The 23035-nt window shown below is 37.7% G+C and overlaps 1 protein-coding gene across 2 annotated transcripts in view; it reads left to right on the top strand.

The window, feature by feature from the left end:
- IL1RAPL2 (interleukin 1 receptor accessory protein like 2) overlaps nt 1-23035 on the top strand; it is a 1320043-nt gene that overhangs the window by 431900 nt on the left and 865108 nt on the right. The window lies entirely within an intron of this gene.

The raw sequence follows: 23035 nt of genomic DNA, 5'->3' as shown, positions 1-23035 counted from the left end.
AAGAAACTATCAATTCCCAACTTGACTCTCACTAGGATTAAACATGACAATAGGTCTGATCTGATTTCATCATCATTTTAAAAAAAATCATCTATTATTTTTCACTTTATGTTTCTGTGTGGGAACAAACTGTTGAAATCCTTACTTAAGGTATAATAAGCTGATCTTCTGTATACTAAGATAATTGAAAATGAATCTTGATGTGAATGGAAGGGGAGAGGGAGTGGGAAAGGGGAGGGTGGTGGGTGGGAGGGACGGTATGGGGGGGAAAGCCATTGTAACCCATGAGACGTACTTTGGAAATTTATACTCATTAAATAAAAGATAAAAAAAAAAAAAAAAAAAAAAAAAATTGACTGAAGAAGAGCAGTCTTGTGTTGTTCCTGCATGATGGCTTGGTATAACAATCATTCATTCCTGCAAGAACCTTTGGGATAAGTTAATTATACATGGTAGAAATAGGAGCAGTATGAATATGAGGACAAAAGGAGATATTAGAGACATGGCCCATGGTGGAAAAGATGGCTGAAATGAGGAGGACAAAAGGGAAAATAGGAAAGCAAGAATCCTGTGTGTATGCCTGCTGGCAATCAGAAAGAAGATCCCTGATCCCTGTTTTGTTTAGTGTGTACATGCTGGTGAGAAGCTGTGAGATGTAGTTAATCTAGTCTGCTTCTAGTCCTGGACTCCCTCACTCATTTCAAACACTTTTAATTGCAAAAAATATATCCAATTACTGCTGCACAATTAAATTGGCAAGTCCAAGACTGGTAATAGAGATTCCACATGATGGGATAGGTGTTTTACTCCAACTTTAGTTTTCCTTACATATGTCACTTTGCAATTATTGTGTCTTGTCAGAAAGATCCTACATACATAAATTTCTAAGAATTTAACAAAGGGAGTTAGAATGGAGAAAGTAAAAGAGCTTAGGGTTTCATGATAAAAAGACATTTCTCAGAATAAGTGAAGCATTTAATGAATGTCTTTGGAGTTATCAAATATTTGTCTTTTCCTGAGATCCAGATGCATTATATTTGCAGACTCTTCCATTTAGTGTGCCTGTATTTTCAAGGTTGGCATTTGATCTTAGAAACTCATGATATACAAAAGGAAATGAAAAGCTGGCATAGACCCCCCAGCACGACTCTTATAAGTTCAATCCAATCTATTAATTTTGTAATAGTCAGTGTCACCCATTTGCCTTTGCAATATTTGCTTAAAATTCAAAGATATTTCAAAAAGTTCATGAAATGCATATCATGAAAAACTATGCATGGATTGCAAAGATTTTTGCACCAAAATAAGCTTATATTTCAATTCTGTTTTTCTTGAACTTTTTTAAGAACCCTCATATTTTCTTCCCTTCCTGCTGTTTATCCTTCAAGATTGTGCTCAAATTCCACCTCCTCTATAAAACTTTTCGTGACTGTTTATTTCCATGTCCTCCTTCTCTTTCTCTGAATGGATCTTTAGAACTGAAGGCTCAATTATACATGATCTTACGTTGGTATCTCTCGGTTGCTATTTGGATGTATTTAACCATTGTACCTGCTGCTCCAGGACCAGGCATTCCTCTGCACCTCAGTTGCTCTATCTATACAATGAGGATGATAAGATAGCTGTCTTAAAGGCTTATGCATTTTTCTTCCTCCCTCCCTCACACTCTTTCAAAAACAAAACATTTCAGTAGGCATTTAAAAAGAATTATCTTTCTCCATCAATTGATCGTTTTGTTTCATGAAATTGCCTGGAACTTTGTGTGTAGAAACAATTCCAATCTTTCATTCCTGTTCTGATTTCTCTTAAGTGCTGCATGTATGGACCTGTACTTACACTTCTTGTTGTACCACTGGAGGAACATTCAGTTTGCAACAAATCAATAAATGGCATGAAATACACATTCAGTGGCTGCCTCACAGCACTACTGTTAATATGATGCATTTTTTCTTGGCAAAGCAGTGCTACTTGAATAGAGATGTTGGTTCCTATATTCTGCAATAAAGCGACCTGTTCTGCTTCTCCATCTCCTCACATTAGGGTGGTAAGAAATAAGCAAGGGTGCCTCCAAAAGCTCATGGAAAAACAGAACTAAAAGCATTAATCTGTTTAAATGTTTTCAAGTCCATGGTTAAGTTTCTCGCAGTACGCATATGATGAAGAGAATTTTCACACGGAAATAAGCTCATGCTTTTAATTCCATTCTTTGTGAACTTTTTGATGTACAATGCTGTTCCAATTTTAATTGTACTTCACTCTCTATCCAGATATTAAGTGTATAGTTAGCCCAGCCTGTGTGTGTATATCTTACTCAGAGGTCAGGGCTATGCAGGAAGAAGACCCTTTCAGCACAGGGAATAGTGCTCCAGGGATATGAGTCAAATAGTTTCAGATAAGGCCAAGGGATAACATAGAATCGTTAAGAATGTGACACAACATGATCCGTGCTTCTGGCAAATGTGCAGGGCAGTGACAGCAACTTACTTATTTTGAAGTTGTACCTGGTATCTTCCAGGAGGTAGTTTATAAACTCAGCATAATGTCAAAAATAAGAGAACAATTAGGGATTCAAATAGAACCAAGACTATTCTTTTAATGAGTAGAGCTATATCACCCCCAACTATGCAACTGTTCTTACTTATTTAATCAATCAGAACTTTTCTTTAATTTGTGCTCCACAGCAAATTACGTCCTAAATTAAAATTCTGCACATTTGTTAGATCATTGGTGTTTTCTGAGATTTTGGGTGTCCCCCTTCTTCCTACTGACAAGTTTGCCTTCTCACATTGTGGTTTCATCCTGAACAGGGTGCTTGGAGACCTTGGCACCCCTGTTGAGTTACACAGAGCAGTCCTCAACTGCTTTATGACAAACAGGCACAAAGGAATATGATGTGCATGTGTGCTTCTTAGTGAATCATTCATTACCTACATGTTATATCTCTCCCTGGGCAATAGGTATGATAGCATAACTCCCTTGGTAAGTCATGTCGAATAAATTTTGTACAGTATTAATAGAAGTTTCCAGTAATTTTCTTTCTAAATGCTTTAGTGTATCTTACCACCCAAAACCATGATACAAACACCTTTTCCAACATCCATCAAACTCTAGGACCAATTCTGCTTCTAAAGCTTTCAGAAAGTATTTTGTATTAAGTCGTTGGTCTCTCAAAGTGAACAGTTAAATTTTCCATAGTTATAGCTTTAATGGTTTTCCCCTGACCACTAGCCATCTGCTGTGGTGCATAGACATGTCCTAAAGGGATACTTGCGCTAGCAAACTTTTGTCATCATTGTCATATCAACTCAGCGTTTTCTTGTCATTTTTCAGTTCTCAAAAACTGCTTCTGAATTGACAGCTGTCACCAACATGCTTAGGTAGCAATTTAGAGGTTAGCCTAATTGAACAAGGTTAAATTTTCTACTTGCTCACTAAACACTAAGAAATTAAAAGTGGTTTATAGTTAGGAGCTAATGCTTTGTTTATAATTCATTCATGAGACACTGTAGTTTCTGTGAATCCTTATAGTAACTGTTGACACAGAACTGGGTGTACTATTTTCTTTCTATATGTATTGAAGATTGACTTCAGATAACTCTTATTAGACTTCATTTTATGATAGCATTATTGATAGAAAATTGACAATACATAGGGTTTACTATCATTTGTTAGTACATGATATCTAATCATGATCTAGTTAAACCTCGAGTGCCTGAGACATTACTATGACAGTATTACTGCTAGGAAAAAAAATAGTTTTACCTTTATATTGTGCTTTATTGAAGACCATTTTTTAAAATTTAAAAACACGCATTTCAAACATACAAAATTGCTTTTTCAGCTATTTTGGAAACTATGTGTGATAAATTCATTGATTAAAATAAGCTGTCCTTTGCCATCAGTTAAATTTCAAATTTTTTTTACTGAGTCTGGGGACACATTTTTCTGATAGATAAATAGATAAACGTGATGCTAAGAGAACTGCTGATACTATGTGAATACTTTCAAAAGTTCATTTAAAGTGTAATTAAATGATTAGTTTATTTTGGTGGAAAATTTTCATAGTTATGTATGTTTTAAAATACACATTTTCTGTGAACTTTTGGAACCTCCTCATATTTGTACTTCATCGAAGGTAATAGTCTTATCAAAATCTGACCACAAAATGAGTTTTTATGAAGCGAATTGTAGCTTTCTCACTTTATATTTTCTTCTTCTTTGCCTAACTGGCATGAGAGGCAAGTGTCAACTGTGGTTACCTCTTCTTAGCCAGAGTGACACAGTGAGAAGTTGGTGGACAAATTAGGTGTGTATTCTCTTGAAAAGTCTAATGACCAGTAGGAAATGTAGTATATCAGAAATGTATTTGTTCTTTCACTCATTTTCTTGTGGTAACTTTCAACGTAGGCATACTAGAGTGTACATCTTGGAAAATAAGACATGATATTTGGACATTCATCTTCTTTTGAATCTGAATACTCTTAATATCATTACAATTGCCCATAAAATGAGCTCTTGTTTTATATATCTGCAAATGTATAAAAGAAGACTAAATAAGTGAGTGTATAAGGCCAAACCTAGTTACATAACCAGGAGACCAACTCAAAGTGCATGGTTTAGGTCTGCTGTTTGGAATAAGCTATATGTGAAAGCATAAAGAATTGAGGCTGGTGCTGCGGCTCAATAGGCTAATCCTCTGCCTGCAGCCGGGTTCTAGTCCCGGTTGGGGCGCCGGATTCTGTCCCGGTTGCCCCTCTTCCAGGCCAGCTCTCTGCTGTGGCCTGGGAGTGCAGTGGAGGATGGCCCAAGTCCTTGGGCCCTGCACCCGCATGGGAGACCAGGAGAAGCACCTGGCTCCTGGCTTCGGATCAGTGCGGTGCACCGGCCGCAGCGGCCATTGGAGAGTGAACCAACGGTAAAAGAAGACCTTTCTCTCTGTCTCTCTCTCTCACTGTCCACTCTGCCTGTCAAAAATAAAACTAACTAAATAAATAAATAAATAAAAATAAAGTGCAAAGAATTGTATTTTTGGCAAGCACAATTCTTATGAAATAGCTTTTTTTTTTATTTTTCTGAAACTCCTTAATGTGCATCTGTGACAACTTTTGCTCCCCTGGATTCTTTTCAAAGCTAAGACAGGTATCATGACTCTTATACACTCATACAATGTCTCTTATTGCCCTATATTGGAAATATTTTAAGTCCAAGAGGGAAAATATGGACAGATGACCATATTCCTTTATCACAGAATTACTTTCTATTTGAATATCCTCTCCATACTCAGAGTTTCATATATGAACCATAATAGTAGGTTTATCTACACCATTTTCCAAATCATTTGAGACTAATAATTTAGATTCATTGTGTTATGGCATCATTTCACTTGCTTTCATTTTTTTCATCTCTTTCATTTTGTTATATTCATGAAAGTCTTCAAAAACTCATGAAAATATACATTATGAAAATTATGGATTTTAAAATATTTTATACCAAAATTATTTTTAATTTCCTTGAACTTTTAAAATTTTATACATTTTATTGAAATACAGTATACATACCAAGTAATACACATCAGTGTACAGATGAGGTTCTTGTCCTCTGAGCACACTCAAAACCAACATCAAAATTAAGAACAAAACACTAGTAGTGCTCCAAGAGTCCTCACTGTACTGCCCCCCATTTCCTATTTTTTAAACACAGAGGAAGAATAATATATTGGTATTTACATGCTATAATTCAGTGAAACAATATTTATAACTAAATAACAAATGATGTGACATTCACAGAATTTTTTTACACTATATGTGAATTTACACAAATAATAGAAAACCTATAATACTTGTTTTTCTGGATCTGGCTTATTTCACTTAGCATAATGATCTTCAGTTTCCTCCATTTTGTTGCAAATATCAGTATTTCATTCTTTTTATGGCTGAGTAGTATTCCATTGTGTGTGTGTGTGTGCATGTGTGTACCACATTTTCTTTATCCAGTCATCAGTTGATGGAAATCTAAGTTGATTCTGTATCTTTGGTATTATGAATTGGGCTGCTATAAATATGGGAGTGCAGGTATCTCTTTCATATGCTGATTTCATTTCCTTCAGATATATTGCCAGGAGTGAGATAGCTGGGTCATGTGGTAGATCTATTTTTAGTTTTCTGTGGAATCTCTGTACTGTTTACTGTCATGGTTGTATAAATTTGCATTCCAAAAAACAGTGTATTAGGGAGCCTTTTTCTGCACAACCTTACCAGCATTTGTTATTTTTTAAAATTTTTTGCTTGTTTGAATTCATAGTTACAGAAAGAGATGGAGAGATAAAGATCTTCCATCCTCTAATACTCCCCAGATGGACACAATGGCCAGAGTTGGCCCAGTCTGAAGCCAGGAGCCAGGAGCTTCATCTGGGTCTTCTATGTAGGTACAGATCCCAAATGCTTGGGTAATCTTTTGCTGCTTTTCCCAGGTCATTAACAGGTAGTTGGATCAGAAGTGGAACAGTCGGAACACAAATTGTCACCCATATGGGATGCCAGTGTCACAGGCGGTGGCTTTACCAGCTACACCACAACACCAGCCCCTCCTCTCTCTAGAATTTTTTAAAAAGTATCACTACATAAGCAATTCTTCAAGTTAAATGCCAAGGCTATTTTTTTTAAAGATTCACTTATTTATTTGAAAGGCAGATATACAGAGAGGCAGAGAGAGAGAGAGGTCTTCCCTCGCTGGTTTACTCCCCCAATGGCCACAGTGGCCAAAGCTGAGCCAACCAGAAGCCAGGAGATTCTTCCAGGTCTCCCAGGTGGGTGCAGGGGTCCAAGAACTTGGGAATCCTCCACTGCTTTCCTAAGAGCATTAGCAGAGAGCTGGATTGGAAGAGGAACAGTTGGGACTTGAACCAGCGCCCATAGGGGATGGGATGCTGGCACCACAGACAGTGGCTTTAGCTGCTATGCCACAGTGCAGGCCCAACTTTTTTTTTTTCCACAATAACCATTCTAACTAGAGTAAGCATGTTTTTGTTTTGTTTTGTTTTGTTAGGATGATAGCCATTTTAACTGGGGTGAGGTGAAACCTCATTGTGGTTTTGATGTACATTTCGCCGAGGGCTAGTGATCCTAAACATTTTTTCATGTGTGTTAGCTATTTGTATTTCATCCTTTAAAAAATGTCTTTTTATATCCTTTGCCCATTTCTTAGGTAGATTGTTTTATTGTTGTTGAATTTGAGTTCTTTATATATTTTGGATATTAATCCTTTATCAGATGCATAGTTAGCAAATATTTTCTCCCCTTCTGTCTCTTGCCTCTTTGTTTGCTTTGCTGTGCAGAGGCTTCTTTTGCTATTATTTGATTTGTTGATATTTTATTGCCTATGCTTCTGGAGTTCCAGTGAACTTCTTGAGGTCCCCTTATATCAGATTACATTTCCATGATTTTCTATTTTCATGTGTTCCACTTTTTCCTTTAAGGATGGTACAAGCATTGCTTAAGTTCCCCTGTTCTGGTTCACGTTTCAGATAGGTTAATTTACCACTTGTTTGCTGTGAAGAAGTTAGAAATAATCTGGCTCTTGACTATAGTATGTGCCCTCTTTCTGTAACTGTTGTTACATAGTAGGCCATCAGATGTTGTTGCCAAGTCAAGGATTATCTCTATTGAATTATATCTCCTATATTGCCAAAATATATATTATTGATTTGAAATATAAAGCCAATGTCTATATATTCACTCATAGTAGGAAGTTTTGGTGACTTCTTATAGAGTTCTTTAGCAAACACTATAAAATTGTAATTATGCATTTCCTTGTGTGGTTCAAAAGTCACAGGAAAGTATTGGAGATCCTTATTCATTTGTGTAATACAAATGAAACTATAATATTTCACAGTCATTTATCCATACTCTGTTGCCTTGTGATGTGGTTGAAGTGGTATGTTTTTGACATCAGTAGCATTCTTTGTGTTGAAAATGAAACATTTCAAGTGACACTGAAACAGTTCTGTGTTCAGGTTTGTTTTTCTTTACAATGCATCTGAGAGGAAAAGTATTGATAATGTGCTAATCTCCATCATAAATCACGGGATATAGTGGATTTCGCAAAAGAGTGTAAGGTGACTGGTGGATTTCAAAAATACAAAAAAGTATTGACTTTTTAAATGAACTAAAACATCTGTGACCCAAGAGAGAAAAAAGACCTTTAAAGTGTATTGCAAATTATTATTCAGCAAGGCAAATATATTATTTGATATGTTCTTTGGGGTCAGTGGGGTTTGAAAGACCTGTGTTGCAAAATTGTATTAAAAGGTCAACAGCTGTTTTATTCCAGGTATAACCTACTCCAGAAGATATTTCAACACATTTTAGTAGAAATTGTGATTACTATAAGGATACTTGTCACTCCCTATAGAATTTCTAGGGTTTATTAGAGAATAAATTCTTTAGAAGGGATATTTGGATTTATTGGCCCAAGGTAAGCCCCGTGAGAAAAAATGATAAGGTGAGTGAGTGCATGGTAATTGGCCTGAAATTCAGTTTACAAGTTGGGGGTGTTGGGACAGAGCTTTTCCTTGCAGATTTGAAGAAATGATGTTACTAGTGAGCAGTGAGTAGTGAGAGTGCTTACTATGTATCTGCTTTCTGATTCCTTCTCCCTAAGATTTTGAGTATTTTGCTCTCTGGACATACTACTTTGGGCCCTATTGAATGCCTTAATGTTTAATTATAAAATATTGTAATTGGTACATGTGTGTTCAGCAACTTGGGCAAAGAAAGATTGCTGTCTATGCCTGGGAAAGATCAGCAAATGAGGAATGAGGCAAGTTACATGAGTTCATCAGAGGGACAGTCAAGGAAGTGATCATGAGCACACATGATAGTGAGAATGCTAACTAAGAAATTTCACAATTATAAAGGCTTTAAGTGCTACAATAAAATTATTTAGTAGGTTTATAGACAAACAAAGGAAGGACACTTGCATTTTGTATAGATGATTTTCAAAGGAGGAATTACTTGAATTGAATATTAAAACATAAGGGAATTGTTCACATGGTTGAGGGTGAGGGGGAAGGCATTTAGATTAGCATGAAAAGCACATGCCAAAGCACTGAAGGAGACAAATGTGGCTTCTTGAAGGAGCCATAGGTAGGCTAGTGTAGCTAAAACTGAGGGTAGAAGGGAAGTTGTGACAGCAGATGATGCTAGACCCGTAAGTGGGGACACAATCATGCAGGGCCTTTGTAGGCCATAGTAAAAAGTCTGCATGTTATCTGGGAAACAGCATGACGCCACTGAAGTACACTAAGTAGATAAAGACATAATCAGAATTGCATTTTAGAACAAAATCATAGGGCAACTGCATGATAAGTTTTATAATAGAGGTAAGCAGGGAAGTTAAAGGAGTACACATGAGATACACAGAGGGTTGCACCTAACTGAGTTAATAACTGACAGGATAACTAAGCCTGTACACCTGGCACAAGATTTTGTGAAATACATTTATTTAATCTCAACTCATTTTTGCCAGAATTTTTAGGGTTTTTTACTTTACAAGTGTTCTGGACATTTTCCAGCATGTGACATTGAAGGACATAGTGATTTCAGACACATCGTAGATTAAAGCTGCATACTATAATTAGAAGGCTACCAATGCAGGAGCAGTTTTTCCCACAACTTTGAACATGTAGTAAGACATCTAGTAAGACATCAGCCCCCAACGTCACCCTTGTAGCTTTGTCAGAATCCTGACTTCTCACATCAGCAGTGTAGTTAAGGAGAATCAGCAATTTCATGTTTCTCTTTGGGCCTTCTCAGTGTTTAATATTTGACTCTCTCCAATGAAAACAAAATCCAAACAACCTTTCAATTTCCCCTTAAATTTAGTTTGAGTTTACAGCAATATTATGGCCACCCCTTGATCAAGTAATGTCTGAAGAGGGAGAATTGGAATAACTTAATTTTAGATTTAAAATTTTCAATCTCTCTTGAGTTAGAATCCACAACTACATCACTGCTCACAGTTTGACATAGAAGTGAAATCAAGGGGCCAGTGCTGTGGTACAGCAGGCTAATTCTCCACCTACGGTGCTGGCATCCCATGTGAGAGCCGGTTCGTGTCCTGGCTGCTCCTCTTCCAATCCAGCTCTCTGCTGTGGCCTGGGAAAGCAGTGGAAGGTGGTCCAAGTCCTTGGGCCCCTATACCCACATAGGAGACCTGAAAGAGGCTCTTGACTCCTGGCTTCAGATTGGCACAGCTCTGGTCATTGCAGCCATTTGGGGAGTGAAGCAGCAGATGAAGACCCCTCTCTCTGTCTTTCCCTCTCTCTATTTGTAACTCCCCCTCTCAAATAAATACATAAATAAAATCTGTAGGAAAAAAAGAAGTAAAATCAAAAGACAAAATTACCTGTTTTGAATTGGGGTCTGGCATTTACTGCATGTAAAGAGCTGGATACGCTAACATTGTGAGTGGAGCAGAGTCACTTGAAAGCAACAAAAGGTTACCATGGTATTGACACATTTGTTTTTTCATTGCCTAATGTTAACTGATCAAAATTGTATTCTACAGAGAGAGTTGAGAAATTGACTTTTTGAAATTGATAATTAAATCCTATAGAAATTAGTAATTTCAAAGTCAAAGTGTTTCTTATAGTTTAGGCATCTTTATGTTTGAATTTGACATTAATTGTGTCTAGTGATGTTGCCGAATTGCTCCACCTATTAATATTTTGCAAGTTTAGTGGTTAATATTGGCAACTATTTAGATGTTAACGATTTGCTTGAAAAGAAGTGAGAGCATGTTAAGTTTGTATTTACAAACCAATATTGTTTATTAAGGAAATATAATGTTGGTGAAGTCAAGGTTTGTCTGAAGAGCAAAAGTAAACAAATATTGTTTTCGTTGTGCATGATTATTTGAGGGGGATCATTTAATTTAAACTTTGTATTAAGCTTAGAATTTGATCCTTTATTGTGATTTCATTGCATATCTCTTGGTATATGACTGCCTTCTATTTCATGTTATATTCCCTGAAGCTTTCAAAGAAGTACAAATAGGACTTTAGTCTCACTTACCCTAAGTCAACATTTTTTCCTTTTTTTTTTTTTTTTTTTGACAGGCAGAGTGGATAGTGAGAGAGAGAGAGACAGAGAGAAAGGTCTTCCTTTTGCCGTTGGTTCACCCTCCAATGGCCGCCATGGCTGGCGCGCTGCGGCCGGCACACTGCGCTGATCCAAAGCCAGGAGCCAAGTGCTTCTCCTGGTCTCCCATGGGGTGCAGGGCCCTTGCACTTGGGCCATCCTCCACTGCCTTCCCAGGCCACAGCAGAGAGCTGGCCTGGAAGAGGGGCAACCGGGAAAGAATCCGGCGCCCCGACTGGGACTAGAACCCGGTGTGCCGGCGCCGCTAGGTGGAGGATTAGCCTATTGAGCCGTGGCACCAGCCTACCTAAGTCAACATTTAATGAAACTTAATGTAGTGCCAGGCTAACTAGACTACTTTCATAGAGAATACTTTTCACTGAATCCTCACTACACGGCCCTTTGAAACAAGCATATTTTAAATACTTTTTTAAATATTTATTTTATTTATTTGAAAGCCAGAGTTACAGAGAGGTCAAGACACACAGAAAGAGAGAGGTCTTCCATCCACTGCTATATTCCCCAAATAGCCACAATGGCTGGAGCTGTGTCAATCTAAAGCCAGGAGCCGGGAGCTTCTTCCTGGACTCCCAGGAGGGTACGAGGAACCAATTACTTGGGCCATCTGCTGCTTTCCCAGGCGCATTAGCAGAGAGCTGGATCAGAAGTGGAGCATCTGGGACTCGAACCAGGGCCCACTGTAGGCAGTGCCGACCCTGAGACAAGCATATTTTAAACATAAGGAATCCAAGGACTAGGATCAATATATAGCATGCCCTAGTTGTCACAACTATTATGTCCTGGAGCTAAGATGTGAATTTAGATAGTCTGATTCCAGAGACTTCACTCTTCACCACTATGCTACACAGTATTAAACAGTGTTTTTTTTTTTTTTTTAATTCTGACTTAAGGCTGTCAGCACCCAGAAGAAGGTAACTACCATTACCAGTAGGTACTCTGGTTTCAGAGCCAAAATGTATATATATTCGAACTCTCAATTTCTTCCTATCTTCTGATCCAGCTTCCTCTCGTAGATAATTACCACATAGAAATGAAAACATATTTCCCCAGAAAGACCTGTTCCTGAACGTTCATAGCTGCTTTGTTCACAATAGCAAAAACAAATTTAGAACCAGTCCAAATTTCTATCAACATTTGAATGGAGTATATTTTTACAATTGAATGCCACTCAATAATTAAAAGAAGTGACTTGCTAATACATAAATTATGCATGTATTTCACAGTCATTGATGAGTGAAAGAAGTCAGGTACAAATGAGTCCATACTGTATGAATCTGTATAATATAAAGTTCAAGAATTAGAAAAATTAGGGATCAGAATTTGGCCTAGTGGTTTAGCTACTGCTTGGCATGCCTGCATCCCCTGTTGGAGTAACTGGGTTTGAGTCTTGGTTCTGCTCCACTTCCAGCTTCCTGGTTATGTAAACCTCGGGAGATAGTAGGTGATGACTAAAGGATGTGGGTCCCTACAACCCACATGAGATACCTGGATCAAGTTTTGGGCTTCTGGCTTCAGCCAGAGCCAGATCATTGTGAGCATTTCAAAAGTGAACCAGTAGATGAGAGTGTTCTCTCTCTCCCTCCCTCTCTTGCTCGAAAATAAAATGAATTTAAAAAATAAAGAACAGGCAAAATTAAAGTATGATGAAAAAATCATAACCGTGTTTACCTCTGTAAAGGGATTGATTAGAAAGAGTACAGAGAAACTCTCTGTATAGTGGAAATAAGCATGCTGCTTGGTTGTTATGAGATACACATTTAAAACTCATTAAACTATAAACTTTAGATTCATTCATGTTATTCTTTATTTATTATACTCCAATGAGAATGTGAAAATGAACAAATAAAAAACAAATGCAAAGTTTAACCCTCAAACTAACTTCCACTTAGTCAAAAATGGGTAAAGTTTATCCTGTCTACTATTAGGTCTGGAATCCAGAATCCAGGGCATCTACTCTGAGGAGGCATGGATGAGGCTTTGAAGATGCACGTTGGAATAGATAGAATGTGCCTGTGCAGCTGGTTCTAAGAGTTTTGGCTAAAATGATATGAAAAAAAAAAATCAGAACCCAGGCTTATCCCCAAGAAAATGACAGTGAACTCCTTGAGGGAAGACCTGAGACTTTTCATCTCCATAATGCCCATGCTTAATACATTAGAGGGACTGGCAGGAATGAAATGAGCAACATGACCTAGTCAGTAGCTGGGATGCCTGATAGATAAGACTTTCTTCTGGGCACTGTGCCCTAGCGGGTACAGCAAAAGCCTAGGTCTTTTAGGCTCCAAAGCAGATGAGGGTCATGGAGGCAGGCTGACAGTCTCCTCAAAATGCCACTGGTAATTCTATGAAAGCATTCAAGGCTTCAGCCTTGATCAAAATGTCAACTTGATTGCTTGTGTGTCTTCTGTCTAAAACACCCTGCTGCAGCTATTTGTGTGGCTTGCTTCTGTATTCTTTTCTGGTCTTTCCTCAAATGATACCTCCTTGGACAGGTCTTCCTTGACCACCTTATCTGAAAAAATGATTCCATATCCCCAACATTGCTGTCTGTCCTCCTACCTTACTTTATCCTTTTTCATCGCCCTTATATGAGAGTACTTCAGAAAGTTTATAGAAAATGAAATTAAAAGTTTATTTTTGTCCAATTTTGAAATCAATGCACAATTTTTTCATAATACACAGTTTCCCATGAAGTTTTTGAGATACCTTATATGATGCTACAGAGTTATTGATTTACCTACTTATTCTTTCTCAGTCCACTATCATATAAACTCCCCCAGGGCTGGAACTTTATCTGTTTTGTTCACTACTATATCCTCAATGTCTAGAAAAATGCCTGGCATGTACCAGGTGGCCAATAAATATTTGTTTAAAGTAACATATTAAAAAAAGCCTGAGCACAAAGATAATAAAGCAGGCTTAGCCCAGTGAGAGCTGCGCCTGTCTATTACATGACATAAGAGTATGACTACTTGTGCCTGGAGTTAGTATATTATGCTCAGAAACATTAGTCTGTCTCATAAAATGTGTTCACTATAACTAATAAAACAGCCAATGAGCAAGAAAGGGTAAAGGCCTGTCTAGAGACTGAATTGAGTTGCTGCTTTCTAGTTGTAGCTTCTTTCTGCCACCTGAGCCGCAGAGTTCAAATAGTCTCAAGAGCAAAGGCACATGCTCCAATTTATCTTTATGATAGAAGCAGAAAGTGCTACTTTTCTGTGTTGACATCTGTCAGAGTTAGTCTCCTTTCATTCTGAAAAAGATCAATCCTTCATGTGATAGAGGATTATCCTCTTTGCCACACATAAGCCAACTTTGATCCTTCTTATCTCTCTTCCTGAAAGGGTGTTGCCGTTTCTCTAGCAACTAGCAGGGTTCCAAACAAGGCACTGTTTTAATGTAAGTAGAGTCATATCTACCTCCACCACTCACATATGTGGACTATTTTACTAGCTTGAACCTTCTAAGATTTGCTGAAATGAAATATCTGAATAGCAGGTATTAATTTAGGATAATAGAAGAGAAAGTTATTATATCAGAGCTGTATATAGTTTTGTGCTTTATTTTTTTCTCCTATCATAGAGTTATTCCCCACACATGACAGTTTCAATTTTCCTTCACAGTCAGAACTTAGATTCACTCAGTAAGTGAGTATATATTGAAGTTCAGACTTATTTTCCTCAATGTCATTTTGAGTCAGTTCATTTTAATTCAATACAACAAACATTTAATTAACTCTAGCTACATGCCAGATACTTGGCTAGGTAAATTGATTTAAAAACAGATCAATACAGCCTCTGCGCTCATAGACAATATGGTACATAAGTATGTAACAGATAATTAAAGGTATGATGAGTAATCAATGAGAAAATGCAGAGTACCATTGGTGCAAACAACATGTGGAAAATAGTCTATAATGTCAGGAAATGCTTCCATGAATGGAAAGAGGTGACGTAAACAGAAGTCAGTCTATGATGTGTGGTTTTGTGAACTTGGGATTTTGGAATTTATGTTAAGTATAAAGGGAAGGCTCTAGAACTTCACTGTTTGGGGTAGCTATTATCTACATGTGGTTATTGATCATTTATATACACTGAGACTTAGTATGAAAAATAGAAAGTATAGTATCTCACTAATAACTTTATGAACTATATACTGAGATGATAATATTTGAGATATGTTAGGTTATACAAACCATATTTTATCTGCTTCTCTGTACATCTAAAAATGCAGCTGTTAGTTTAAAGTTACAGTGTGTATCTCAAATTATATTTCTATGAGGAAAATATTACCCAACAAGGATTCAGGCAAAGTAGTGATATAAAATATCTGGCTTTTTGAAAATTTTTATGACTGTTGTATGGGGAAAGGATTGAAAGAAGACAATAGTACAAGCTGGAGGATTGATTCTTACAAAAAGATAATGTTGGCTTAGATGGAAATGATAGCAGTGGAGATAGTAGGAAAGGGTAAATTTTATGACATTTTCAGATAGGTTGATTTTCTTTTCTTTTTAAGTATTTATTTGAAAGGCAGCATGGGGGGGGGAGAGAGAGAATGAATGAATATGAATGAATGAATGAGAATGTCTTTGATCAGTTGGTTACAATAGCTACAAATGGCTATAATAGCCAGGTCTGGTTTCAGGCTGAAGCTGGGAGCTTATGGATAGGAGGGGCCCAAGATTTTGGGCCATCTTATGCTGCCTTCCCAGGTGTATTAGCAAGGAGCTAGATTGTAAGTGGAGCAGCAGGAACTTGAATCACTGCTCTGATATGGGATGCTGGAATCACAAGTGGTGGCTTAACTCACTGCACCACAATGCCAACCACTGATTGTATTTTCTTGTAGTTTCTTATACTATAGAGGATGACAAAATTTAAAAATTTTCCAAAAAAAACCTTAGCCTTTTAGCTTTAACAATTGTTTATGTAGTGATACCCTCTAAGACAAATTAAAAAGAGAGGAGGGGATAATGTTGTGGCACAGCATGTAAAGCTACCACCTGCAACACTGGCATCCCATATGGGCACCAGCTCATGTCCTAGCTGCTCTACCTCTGATTCAGCTCCCTGCTAATGACCTGATAAAAGCAGTGGAAGATGCTCCAACTGTTTGGGCCCCCACACCTACATGGGAGATTCGGATAAAGTTCCTGGATTCAGCCTGGCTCAGCCAGGCCATTGGGCAGTGAATCAATAGAGAGAAGATCCTCCTCCTCCTCCCCTCCCCCCTCTTGGTCTGACTTTCAAATAAATCTTAAAAAAGGAGGGATTTTTTTTGTTGAGAGGAGAAATCAGGGGTTTTGTTTTACAGATACTAAGTTTGACATATTTGCTAGATATTTGAATTGATGAGTCAAGTAAGCAATGGAACATAAGACTGATTTTTGGGATGACACCAGAGCTAGAGAAATGAATTTAGTATTTATAAGCATGTAGATGTAAATATCATCTGTGAGAATAGATTATCTTGTACATGTTGATAGTCTATATACAGAGTCCTTGGGTACATTATGGTGAGATTGAACAAAAAAAAAAGGGAGATAGAGAAGGGACATACGGTGAGTGAGAAGTGAAAAAGGAGTAGTACATAGAAAACAAGTCTAGAAAATATTATAAGAAGGGTGTGGTTAACTGAATTATATTCTCTTTAGAAATCAAGTAAAATGAAGACAGAGAAGTAATTATTCTATTTGGAAACATAGAGGTCTCGGGTGACCTCCGTAAAGTTGTGATGGCAGAAGCTCCATGGGGGGAGGGTGATGAAAGGAGAATGCGGATACAGTGAAAAGCAGAGATAATGAATGTGAGAACTCTTAAAAATAATTGCCCTGGAGGCTGGCACTGTGGCATATCGAGTAAAGGTACCTTCTGTAGTGCCAGCATCCCATATGGGCTTTGTTTCCTGTACTTACTGCTCTGCATCTGATCTAGATCCCTGCTGATATGCCTGGGAAAGCAACAGAGCATGGCTCAAGTCCTTGGGCTCCTGCACCCATGTTGGAGACCCAGAAGACACCCATGGCTCCTGGCTTCAGCCTGGCCCAGCCCTGGCCATTGTGGCCATTTAGGGAGCAAAACAGCAGTTGAAAGTTAATCATTCTTTCTCTCTCTCTCTCTTTCTCACTGTCTCTTTCTCTCTTTCCCCTTCTCCCTCTCCCTCTCCCTCTCCAATTCTTCCTTTCAAATAAAAAAAAATTCCCTGAAGGGAAGTACAGAAATGTGACAATAGATGGAGAAATATGTGGTAATAAAGGTCAATGTTCTTTTTAATATTTTTTTATTTATGTTCATTTTATTTGAAAGGCATTTCTACACACACGTGCACGCGCACACACACACACAACGAGCACTCGCTCTTTCATCTGGTGATCAACTCCCCAAATGCCCACAACATCCAGGGCTGGGCCAAGGTGAATCCAGGAGCCTGAAACTAAAACCAGGTTTCCTGTGTGGGTGGCAAGAACCCAAATGCTTGAGGTATCACCTGTGCCCTCCTAGGATCTGCATTAGAAGGAAGCTGGCATTGGGTATAGAGCAGGTACTCTGATATTGGATGCGGGTGTCCCAAATGATATCATAACTGTTGTGCCAAATACCTACCCCAGGGAAAATTTCCTTGTGTGTGTTTTATTAAAATATAAGATACTAGTGTTTTTTTTTTTTTAAAGAATAGCTTACCAAGATTTTTTTGATGATGCACATTTTTGTTAAAACTTAAATTGTGGTACAGAAATAAATTTCAACTGGTTTAAATCCAACACTAATAAAAGGAGAAATTATGTCACCAAAATTTTACCTCCTCTGTCATATGAGGGTTAGATTTGTTTGATAGGCAGAGAATCATAGAGCTCCCATCTGCTGATTCACTCTCAAAATGCCTTCTATGGCCAAGGCTAGGCCAGGATGAAGCCTTTAGCCAGGAACTCAATCAGGTCTCCCATGTGGGTGTCAGGAACCCAACTACTTGAGCCATCACCACTGCCCCTAGGCTCTGCATTAGCAGGAAGTTGGAAGCAGGAGCAGAACCACATACTGGAACAAGGTACTCCAATGTGGATCATGAGTGTCTCAACAAGCATCTTAACTGTTAGGTCAAATGCCTTCCCCTAGAGTATTTTAAATTCTGAAGGGAATGAGCCAACAAAGAGGAGGGAAAAAGAAAATTGCAGGAATGATGTCCTGAATAATCTAAATGGACCTGTGTGAACAGGGACACATCGTCTATTGTAGCACAAGAAGGTGCTGTGTAGTAAGAGATTATGTGTACGTGGAATGACAGAATATGAATAGAGGTAGGAAAAGAGAGCCAGGGGAATGAGCTATTGCAATTGATCTGAAGAGGGTAGAGACAGTATGAAGTATGTCTTTGAAGTGCAAAAATAAACATCCTGGGGAATTGTGAACATCTCTGGACAATGCTGTGTGCTGTTTAAGATCTATGTCTGTGGTTTTCAAGTGAGGCCAGTTTTCACAATAGTTTGATTTTCTCCAACAACTTTCTGGAACTTAGGCGAAACAACAAAAATAAGCTGTTCCTAATAAATTCTATAGCTGAATTCATAGAAAGTACTTGTTCATTTATGTTGCATAATGTTCACTTAGTCTGGATTGCTAAGCATTGACTTATCCTGTATGCAAGGCAGTTATATCAGAAACCTATGTTTGCTTATAGGTACCCCCTTTTTCACATAATGATACATACATTGAGACTACATGAAAACTAGACCTCCAAGTGGGGACTGAAAATTTGCCCCAAGCTTGCTTTAGTTCTAGCATGCATTCTGGTCTATGAGTTTGATAATGCCAAATGACATTTTACCCTGTGTGCATGGCAAACATTTAATTTCATGCCTGATGTTTTCAATTTCCTACTTACTCTTTTACCATTTAATCTTCCTTTTCAACATTATTACCCCTCACGTTCATACCATTTATTTTTCTTTTCTACACAGTGCTTTGGTCACATTTCTCTGCTGTCTTTACTTCTTTAAAGTATCTCCATTCTTCTATGGCTCTTCTATCATTTTTCAGCTCCTTCTTCCTCTTTGACATTCTTCATATTTGTAGATTCATTCAATCATCGATAGTAACATATGTTTGGAAATTTGTGCTATCACTTTCATGTGGAATATGTTCTCTCACTGAGATACTAATATTTCTTAAAATTTAATTTCAGAATATATTATTTTCTTGAACTAGCCTAAATTACAGAAGAGGTACACCTATCAGTATTATTGAATTGCTGTTAGAGGTTTACTTTTTACTTATATTTCTAAATTTTCTAATTACTTTATTTGAAAGGTATGGTGACAGGTAGACACACACACACACACACACACAGAGAGAGAGAGAGAGAGAGAGAGAGAGAGAGAGAGAGAAATATTCTATTCTCTGGTTTACTCCCAAATGGCTGCAGTGGCCAGGGCTGGGCCTGGAACTCCAACTGGGTCTCCCATGTGGATAGCAGAAATTCAAGTATTTGACGCATTTGCTGCTGCTTTTCCTGAGTGCATTAGCAGAAAAATGAATCAGAAGCAGAGCAGCCAGGACTTGAACCAGTAGTCTGATGTGGGATGCCAGCATCACAAGTCATGGCTTAAACAACTGTGCCACAATGCTTGGTTCTACAGCTCTAAATTTTTAGAATTATTTGGTGCTAGTGATTAAACTGAGAATAGAGGATTATTTTTGGAGATTTGGGAAGCCTGAAGGTAAGTGTAAGTTGGAGACCTTTGATGGGTGACACTGGGGATTTAGGACTTGCGTGACCTCTTCCAGATTATTCTGATAATAAGTACTGATCACATCACCATCAGTTTCCAACTTCACTGCTGATATTAATGTTCTTAATTTATTACTGATCAAGAATGGTATTCCTTCATTGACCTTGGCTTTTTCCTAAGGAAGTTTTAGTCCTTGTCTATACCCCTGTGGAATAATTGTCTTTCTATTTTTTACTTACTGAACATTATGGCTAGTGGTACATTAAGCCTGTGATTATAAAGTAAATTGAAATTATGTTGTTGTAAAAATTAAAGGAAAAGGAGAAGGAGGGAGGAATGTATGGCTATCTTACAATTGTATCTGTAAAATACATGAAATCTTTCCTCTTTATATTAATACAGATTTAAAAAGTATTTTCATGATAAATAGCTGCATTGACTGAAGTGTAGAAAAACAAATTTGAATTAAGAAAGCTTTGTAAATGGTTTCAAGAAGATCTAATCTCTGATATTTTTCAACACTCTAAATATTTAAAATTGCATTAAAATGGTCCTGTTGACAACAATTACACTAGTCCCATTATGTTATATAAATTCCATTGAAGTACAGATTAATTAAAGCTAAGTCATAATTATTATCTGTAGTACTTAATTAAGTTATAATAATAAACCTGGTTGACTGCCTCTCTGCCTTCAGCTTCCACAGATCAGGCATTATAACCCTTAGTGTTGCTCCAGCATCTAAAGATCAATCTGGCTCCTAATCAGAGGAATAGACTCATTTGATCCCATAGCCTAGCAGCAAGTCAGCTTTCTCCAAATCTGCCTCTTGATTGTTCATTGTGACAAATCCCTATTTGTACCTAAGTTTGAATAATTGGGTTCTCATTTTTTGTTCCTCATCATTTGCTCTCCTTATATGGTACCTGACCATCTCCAGCACTGCCAGCTAACCTGTTGCTGACAAATTACCTTAGCAATAGGCCCTATAGACCTACAGAAATATACAATGTTACCTTACATTAGATCTTAAACCCAGCTTCCTATATGATTTGACTTCCTAACATTGTCTTCTGTAATTTGCATAGTGCACCTGTTCTACTCACATGAGTATATCTGATCTCCAGTATTCTAGACATCCCCTGTCTTGTCTACTCTAAGGAGTCATTTTCTTTGGGCCCTTTGCTATAGTTAAATGTAATCATTTACGAAGGAACTGAGTTCTTTCACTTCACTGATTAAACAATGTACAGATCAAGATAAGAAAGCTGGCCTTCAGAATATTTCTCCTGCTTCATCAGTAAGATAGGACTGTCTTGTCCGTATTTGAAGCTTTCTAGACAGAGCATTGTAACCAGAAGATTAAAGCCCAAATTAAATAGCATCAAGAATAATTAAATGACTTATTCCTAAGAGAGAAAACTGAAACAAAGACATTTGCTGAGTATTGATTCTTAGAAGAAAAAAAAAATGCATGTGTAAATTGGGTATGTTTTTAAGTGAAGTTTGGTGACTTCAGTTCTACCCATGGGATCTTAATAGATAGATATACTAAGTGATTTGACAAGGACATGGTAAAGGGCTTTCTTATTACACCTTAGGGAAACTCCCAGGAGAGAAAGCCGAGCAATTCCTAGGTTTGTGTTTGCATATAAAAAGGGTGAAAGATGACATGCAAAGTGAGGGTACTCCTGAAATGAGCAAAAATCAGAATCTAGTTAGGTTGATAATTGGCACCAAAGTTAAAGCAGAGGGGGTAAAAATAAAAGTGATGTGTTTCTGCAGAACGAATTTGGGAAGATTGCAGCAAGAGCTGTGTGAAATTGAATGAGTGCAAGCAGGAAACAGCACAGAATAGAAATGCAAAGCAGTCAATGTCCTTCAATAGGATTCTAAGGGTTCTGCCTCTCATCTGCCAATAAATATAATAGGAGCTAAAGAGGCCTTCTATGTCTGGATGTCTATATGCAAAAGGCATGGCAGGACAAAGGGAAGTCTATTTAAGGAACAGAACATCAAGTTTACAGGGAGACAGGAAAATATCACAGAACAAGTTTGAGTGTAAAATAAAGATAAGCTTGACAAAGGAAGAGAATGAAAGGAAGGGCTAACATCCATAAGATGCCTCGAAACCCCATCTACTTCACAATTTTCTGTATGATAGGCAGACATGGGCTTTTTTTTGAATAGCACCTTTTGTGATTTGAAGTTGTGCCTTAAATATTTTGAAATTTCTCCATGATTTGGGGAATGGGGTCTGGGAATCCTTTTTGACATTGTAAGGAACTGAATGTTTTAAATCTTGTAAATGATAGTATAGGAACTCTCTGGAAAAGATAATCTTGAGACTTATTTTCAAAATGATGGCATTTGTACTATTTACATGTACTACTTTCCTTCCTAGAATGAAGAAAACCAGTAGCCATCATCTCAAACCCTGCAATACACGGATGTATAACGAAGTCATTATATATTAATCCTGCAGGAAAAGGATAATTTTTCTGAAGAGATTCTATTAATTAATGCCTTTTTAAAATAGAGTACTTTTATAGATTTATTTTGCTTGTTTGAAAGGTAGGGTAATGGAAAGAGAGAGAGACAGGCACACAGAGAGAGATTCCCCCTTTCACTATTTCATTCAGCATTAAGCCAGGCTGAAGACAGGAAGCAAGAACTCCATCCGGGTCTCCCACATGGGTAGCAGGCACCAAGGGACTTGGGCCATCTTCTGATGCCTTCCCAGGCACATCAGCAGGGATCTGGATCCGAAATGGGGCAGCCAGGACTTGAATTGGCACTCCAGTATGGGATGCTGGCATGGCAGGTGATGACTTAACCTGCTACACCACAACGCCAGCCCCTAAAATAAAATATTAAAGAGGAACAATGGGTTATAGGAAAATGTGTAATATAATGCTGTGGAAGACTCACAATTTCAGGTGATCTAGTTGTAAAAACACTATTATAATACCATATCATTTATAATGTTTTATTGAGAGCCTATGTGAGAATTCTAAGATTTTGCATTTCCTGGAGAGTTACTGAGATATTGGTAAAGAAATGGGTTAATGATCTGGAGCCCTGCACTGTAGATTAGTAGGCTTAACCTACTCCTGTGGTGCCAGCATCCCATATGGGAGCCCAGCTG

Source organism: Oryctolagus cuniculus, chromosome X (genome assembly GCF_051225735.1).
Source record: "Oryctolagus cuniculus isolate XC-2025 breed Fujian yellow rabbit chromosome X, ASM5122573v1, whole genome shotgun sequence".
NCBI classification, from domain to species: Eukaryota; Metazoa; Chordata; class Mammalia; order Lagomorpha; family Leporidae; genus Oryctolagus; species Oryctolagus cuniculus.
Note: the sequence above shows the minus strand (reverse complement) of the source record. Positions and strands in the feature narration are given on the sequence as shown.